At 37.4% G+C, this 7,905-nt stretch overlaps 1 long non-coding RNA gene across 1 annotated transcript; it reads left to right on the forward strand.

Moving 5' to 3' along the window:
• The first annotated feature begins 6,645 nt into the window (after window positions 1-6,645).
• Window positions 6,646-7,654, forward strand: LOC148041269 (uncharacterized). Its single transcript, XR_015692378.1, has 3 exons — window positions 6,646-7,022; window positions 7,151-7,200; window positions 7,317-7,654. It is a non-coding gene; the product is annotated as an uncharacterized LOC148041269 (long non-coding RNA).
• The last annotated feature ends 251 nt before the right edge of the window (window positions 7,655-7,905 follow it).

A 7,905-nucleotide genomic window follows, 5' to 3' on the forward strand; every position in this document is an offset into this window, starting at 1 on the left:
GGTGAGACGTAGCTTGTTCAACATGAAGAAGACATTGAAATTTTCCATGTCTGGTTATTCACTTTATTCTTAATGACTTTGTAGACTCTACATGGTATGCAACTTTCTAAGAATGAGTAATTGCAATGTTTATCCCTCAAATATTAATGCATATGAAAATTTTATAAATACCTAATCATATTGAAATGCAACAAAACTTAACACTTTTACATGTTAGGTGGAAAATAGCATAACAAAAGCATTATGTAAAAAAGACATAGCACATCCCTATTGGAAGTCTACCTTCTGGGGCCATTTTTTTGCTTTGCTTATGCCCACCTAATGGAAAGCATATTAAGTTTCATCTCATTTCAATAAAAGATGATGGATTTAAAATCACATGATGAATTGTGTGTATGACATTGTATTTAGCTGGCTCAGGGTTCTAAAGGGTTGAAAGTTCAATTTTCTTCTCTTTTTCTCACCTATCATTTTCACTCTTTTCTCCTAGCTTCCTCTTCTTCTCCATTCTTCTCTCATTTAGCTTACATGGCTTGCAACAAGCAAACTGCTTGGGCATGCAATGCACCAAGCAAAGTACTTGCTATTACCTTGCAAAGACCATGTTCATGATACCCCCACTATAAACAAGCAACAGGAGAGAGGTAAAGCAAGTAAGGTCACATATATAGTGGAGACTTGACCACATAGAGAAGTAGGATTGAAAGATTCTTGTTTTTCTTTATTCTTCTTTCACACTAAAATGAACCTAGTCTATAACATGATAGAAGACTAATATGAAAGTACTAGAACATATGTACATGGGGTCATTAATTGTGAACCCACTAAGGATAGATGATGGCACAATTTATGTTGTATAGCTATGTGGGTGTCCAACTATAGAATCACTAGCATATTCTCTATATTAGTCACCTAATGCACTAGTGATTCAAGTCCTACCACATCACTAAGCCATGTAGTGGATGCTAGCTCATGTGGAGCTAGGCATCTCAACACTCCCCCTCAAGCTTAACATGAGCTCATGTACTCTAAGATAGTTCTAAAATAGCAGACCTTCTCAACTCCCAAGGCATTTGTGAAAATATATGTGGTTTAAGCTTCTGTATTGACAAAATATCACCTACTCAAACATGCTCGTGAATGAAATGGTAATGGAACTCTTCGCACGAGACACTAAGTTGTTTTCCAATTGAATGCTACTAAGATTATCATAGTAGATAATATTCTTCTTATCTACATGTAGTCCCAAATCACCAAAGTATCTTGCGTAGCCAAGCTACCTCACATGTTGCAACCATAGAGTCCCTATACTTTGCTTTAGTACTAGATAGTGCAATTGTAGGCTATTTCTTGCTACTCCAACTAAATGAAAACATAAACCTACTGGTAGAACTTCTATCTAGAATAATACTAGCTCAATCTGCATTTATGTAACTATGCAAGTCCAATGGTAGACTTGCGGCATAGAATAAGGCATAATCAAAAGTGTAGACCTTGAATCGTTCTTTATATCTATTCTTAAAGATGGTGGGTACAATAGCATTACATTTTGGTACTTCACGATATGTTCCTTACTATATATACACCTTCATTATCAATGGGAGATGAAAAAAGTAGGCAATTGGATTCCACTATCATTATCACCTATAATAATCAAGCAATCCACATAGATGACTATGACGACCAAACGTACATCACCTTTTCTCACAAACAGTGAGGGATGCACATCACAAAATTAAACTCAAGGGAAGGGAAGGGAGGGGGTCCCTCAAATATATGTAAGCCTTCACGTGGATTCAAAAGAAGGAACATTTAAACTTCCAATTTTATACATTTTTACATACAAGAGGGTGCCATATAAAGGGACCATTTATAGATTGAATAGAAAAGGGTGTGTTTTGATTCATAAAAATTCCCAGATAAGAGTAATTCTTAAATAGATCTTGAACGCACATGATATAGAGAGTTTACCTATAGTGAACCCGGCCCTTGAGGAGTTTACAAGAAGCCAATGTTGACAAGATACTCTCTGAACTTTGCTTTAGGTTCCTAGTTCACTCGATATATGATGTTGTGTAACTCACACACATATGTATGATGCTCCAAGTCCTTTCTACAAATCACCACACAAGAAAATATTCTTCTCATCCATCTATTGTAAATTCCAACATTTGGCTACTACCAAAGCAATATTATATCAGACAATTGCCATCCTAGGAACTGGATTGAATATTTCTTCATAGTCTATCCCATATTTTTGTGGAAAGCATTTCATAATTATGGTGGCCTTATACCTAATAATAGAACCATTTGCATTATGCTTTATTTTATAGATCTACTTATTGACATCAATGGCTTTCTTCCACTTGGGTAGTGACACAAGATTCCAAGTCTTGTTGACATCTAGTATAGCTATCTTCTTATCCATTGTTGCATCCGAATGAGCAGGACCAATAGCCTCCTAGAAAGAGGCGGGCTCAATATCCACAATCACCTTCACCATATAAGAAGAATGGTGAGCTACATAACTCTTAAAACCAAATCTTCTAAAAGGGTATCTCACCCTGCTCTTTGCATACCATTGGATGACTCAATGGAGCCTTTACATTACCATGTACTCTTTATACACCTCGTGTCCTGATGACTAAAGGAATACTAAGCTCATCATCAAAAATCTCTGATCCACTAGAGTTCCCATCAAGAACTAAGTGAATGGTATATTTATCATTATCATCTAATGCCTTCTTCTTCCCCTCGTCATTAGTTGCAATACTACTAGATGTACTTGAAGATGAGAGGTTGTTGGTTAGTCTCCCAAACCAATGATTGACTGCACTTCTATTACTGGATTATATTTATGATCTACTAAGGGTCAGTGATTCTTTCTTTTCTGTCTGCATATGGCTATCATGATCTTGATCATCATGCAATACATCTTCACTAGATGAGTAGTTATATGTAATATTACAAATGGTATGCAAACTACCTTTAGACTCCCTACATAGATGTTGTAGCAATAGTGTTTCAACCTAAGTTGGAATATAGATTAGTAGAAGCTCACATCATATTTACATTGACCATCTGAGAATTGTATATATCTTGTATAAGGTCACTAGTTAGATGATGATAGTTGGCCAACACTTCTTGGGGATTAGTATATTTCACACACACATACATAAATTGCTATATGTCCCTTAGTTTTCACTCACACACACACACACACACACACACACACACACACACACACACACACACACACACACACACATGCTTGTCTTACCAAGCCTGCATCCTTTATCTTTCACATATTCATTGTGTTTAGGATCTACTACCCTTATTTCTCTTGTCATTTGTAAAATTTTACAATGAATTATTATGTATTTCTTACCTTTGTGTAATACAAATTGTTATTTGTTCCTTATCTGAATTTCTTACCTCTATATAGTACAAATTATTAATCTTCCTTTATATGAATTTCTTGAGATACTTTGTTTTAAAGAGGTTATGTTTTTGCTTCTTGCTAACACAACACACACACAAACACTCTCTCAAAGTTCCTCTCTCTCACATTCACTAATTTATACTCACATACATACATATGTATGCAACTCCTACCACACCTTACACTCAAGCTATTATCTCCTCTCATATTGCTTTTTTGAATTTAAGAGCCTAGGTTGCTGATATTGCACTATCTAACTTTATTGCTTTGACATGGTGTCTCATCATATGTAAAGTGCATTATTGTTCAACTCCTTCTAGTTTCTAACCCATGCTAGGTAGAGTCCAACAGAAATGGGGGACCTACATTTGATATTGAGATTTGTATGCCAGATGGATTATTAAAGGAAGTGTTGATGAACAGTTATTGAAGCTTATTTAGTGTGGGAAACATCTAACTTTGATGGGGAGTGTGAATAATTATCATTTGAGCTTTGGATTTGGATGCAGAGAGGGGCATTTGTTTGAGCGTTTCTATGATTTGCTATGTTTTGTTGCTTGCATAATAGCTTTGATTTCTTTATTTAGATGGGAAAAAGAATAGAGAAAACCCTCATGATATCTAGCACCTTGTATGGAGTTGAGATCTATTTACAATTTGATGATAGAATTGGAATTGATGAATCACACACACACACACACACACACACACACACACACACACACACACACATGGTTACACTAGTTTTTGTTTTGTTTATAAATCAATATCTTTTCTAAATTTTACTTTCTTAATGGTCTTATTTTTTTAAAAAAAATTATGATCTCATCTAAGACCCTATATATATAAGTTTGTGAGTTCTTTGATGCATCCCTATTGATCTCCTAAAGTATATCAATGGAGATGAGGCCTTTGAAAAGTGGCTCTCTAGGTTTGGGAAGAACCTAACTCTTATATTTTACGAAGAACTTACCATTCAAGAGACTAGATTGATGCATTTGCTCTCATGGATAACAAGATTTTTCCTTTCCCTCAATGAGCAAGAACATCTCCTTGCTATCAAGATCAATGAGGAGCATCACATTGGTGGCTTGTTGAAAGATGCCCCAAACCCTAAGCCAAATCCACGAAACCTAGTATAGGAACTAGAGCAAAGTACAACCAAAGAGCTTGCCATAGTCCTTGCCCCCGTTGAGGGATCGGTTGCAAAGGCCACGAGTGTTGATGAGGGGGGAGGGACCCTCTGAGGGATCCAGCCTTCAAAGAGTACCCAGGTTTTCTCTAGATCTCAAGACCAAGTGGATGAGGCAAGGATATAGATACAAAAGTGTCTAACCTAGATGAGATCTTTTTCAGTCTAATACTTCCTTCATGATGTAGAGAAGATGTTTCATGTATGGAAGGATGAGACACTCTCCATGCTAGTAATAGCATGTGAGATTTCTTTGGATACTATCCCAACATTTCCAAATCCCCACTTATCCCCCAAGTTCGAAGAGATTGAGGATGCAATTGATACCCTAGCGGTTGCAATTGACACCTCCAAGCATGTTGCTATTCAGGTAGGGGAACTCAAGGCTACTTGCACTAGGATGGATGTGATGAGATGCCCCATTCCTACCCTTGAGGTACCACCGCATGATAGATGAATCAAGATCCAACATGGATTCAACCTAAGAGGTGGAGGTTAAGGCTGATGAAGTGTAGAAGGTAAGTTGAACTGTTCATATGTATATTTTTATTTAGTTTATGATATTCCACTAATAGTTTCTCTTGCAACTGTAGTCCATGTTGGATATAGGTAAGTTTGTACAATAGATAGGGAAGCCAAGGGGCTTTTGAAATAGATGTTTCCCTCAATTAATACATAGCGTGGATCCCTCCTCAATACATTGTTGTGGTCCACATCGACTTTATCCCTGTTGTCCTTGTTGAGAAAGAGTTCGTTAGACACATTTCTGGCACATGCTTGTGTGGAAGAATGTTTAGCTTGATAGCTTTGGAGCTGAGTGTTGGTGAGGCTCCAAAAGTGAAGATCGTGGCTAGTGTGGTATAGGAGGGATTTGCTAGTGGTGAAGAACACTGCAAACAAGCGAGTGAAGCCATAAAAGAGTAACCTCTTTGGAGCAATTGGTTGCCCTTGTATAATTGCCTTTATATCCCTACTTACAAGTCATTTGATGTAAAATGAACAATAATATTAATATATTTTCCTCTTTCTACGTGACTTCTATTTGCAAAAATGGTATGTCTCTTTTGTTTGTACTTGACTCGTGTATACAACTATGAATGTGTGACACTTTTGTTGTGGATTTTGTGATATCTAAGTAATATTCAAACTCAAACTAGGAAATGCACTTAGGTAGGAGTTCACCATCGGCGCCAAAGTTTGAATCACATTGCAAAGGTTAGAAATGGTTGTCTCTATGTTGTCAGGGCCCAAAGGAGTAGTGAAGCAAAAAAAGATACCACGGTGTGTTTAACAGCCAAAGACATAGTTTCAAGTATAGATTGTTAAATCAATAAAGAAAACATAGATTGAAATTTCAGATTTTCTTCTTGATGTGAGATAAGAATGATTAATTATGTATGTTTCAACATAAAATTTACAATGACCCTCGAGGTAACTTTTAAGCTTGACTAGAGTTTTGCATTGAAATTAAGTTTGAATCTTTAAGGTCAGCTTACTAAAGCTCTGCTATATCGTAGTTCACTGGCATGCTATATGTAATAACCCTAGCCTATGTTTGTTACTATCTCTTTGGTAATAAACTACACTCCACGGCAACTCCTCAAAGCCTCTTTTCGGGTAGTTGTGATACAAATATTTTTGGCTTTTAATATTTACTTCTTATGGTCTTTCCACGAAAAAAAAACCAAAGCCGAAATGGAATTTTGAAATATTGTTAAAGGTTAGGGTGCCCGATAGGAGCCTTAGAATATTAGCATGGGATCTTTTGACCGGTTAAACAACGTCGCTCTCGAATCTTATGTATTCTAAATGAACGATAGCCGTAAACTTCAACATTCATCGGTTGACTTTCTAGGTGCTATCCCTCTCAGAGGTCTTCTAAATTAATGATAGTCGTAAATTAATGATACGCCATCTCCATCTCTCTCTCTCTCTCTCTCTCTCTCTCTCTCTCTCCGTGTCTGTGTGTGGTACCTGTCTACATACAAAAGAGAGTTGCGTCGAAACCGAGCTTGACTGCGTCAAAAGTGACCACCAAGGCAACTTCTAAGGCTTGACAACTTCTAAGGCAACACATAAAAGAGAGTGGCATTGAAACGACGATGGCTAAGCCTGGAAATTAGAAACTTTTGAAAGACTTCACGTTGAGGCCAACATCGTCGCGTCTCTGCTTATTAATCAGATCATATGATCATGATCGGAACTAAGAAAAACATGATCATATGATCATGATCGGAATTAAGAAAAACATGAGTCGGCTCATGTCGACAATATTCATATTACTGGCCCTGATCCTTCTGAGCATTAGCGCTGCTCCTGCTCCTCTTCCTTCTCCTGCGAATGCGCAGTTCAGTATTCAGCGGTCTCCTCCGCCTCCGCCTCCTGCAGGTATAAAGGATTCATATGCGTGTGTGCATCTCTGATCGTTAAAAGCTTCTTAACCTAAATCCCATCTTCCACTCTCAATGCTCCTGATGGATCGATTATCCTTATTGACTTGTTCATGGAATCTGCAGTTGTTAACCCAAATCGATGGCGCGGCAGTCCGCGCAATCTTATTCCCCTGGTAAAGTTGATTGGCGCCTCTCATAACTACTCGCAATTTCTAGTATGACAAGCCTTCGACTTACTTTGTAAGCAATGATGACTTCCCAGGTATTGATCATTTTTTAATTTCTGCAGGTAACTCCTGGACCCCCTATCAAAAACTGCTGCAAAAAGTAGAAGGTGACTAGCGCACCCCCTTGAACAAGAAATTTTCATAGTGGCAGTCTTCCAAACCAAGGCCTGTCAATGGGAATTCAAGGCCGACGGAGCTTATCCTAGTCCACATTAGCATATCTAAGTGGTAGCCGAAGTTGAGCCCAAGAGTGTTGTGTCAACGAATATAAACACGCTTTGTCTACAATATAAACATGATGATTTGATTGAATTGGATGTATTTGTCATCTTTTCCTCAATGGTGGAGGAATTGTGTGTCACTAAATTGATTGCTTATTACGCATTCTCTATTTAATAAATTCATGTCAATAAATTAATAACTCACTTTTCTTTAAGTATTGATGATGATCTAGCATGGCCATGAGACCATTTAAAGACCAGTATTCCTAGTGTATCACTTAATGGGGTGATCAAAGCATTGTGACGGGGATATCTGGTACATGTAGTATAAGTTATGAAGGGAAAAAAAAGTGTCTGCCAAGTCTAAGAGTGTACACAAGAACGAATGAGTTACACATAAATGAAGATGGATTGAGTTCTAAGAAGAGGA

Source organism: Lygodium microphyllum, chromosome 1 (assembly GCF_053477565.2).
Source record: "Lygodium microphyllum isolate KBCC chromosome 1, Lygodium_microphyllum_v1.1.10, whole genome shotgun sequence".
In the NCBI taxonomy this organism is placed as follows: domain Eukaryota; kingdom Viridiplantae; phylum Streptophyta; class Polypodiopsida; order Schizaeales; family Lygodiaceae; genus Lygodium; species Lygodium microphyllum.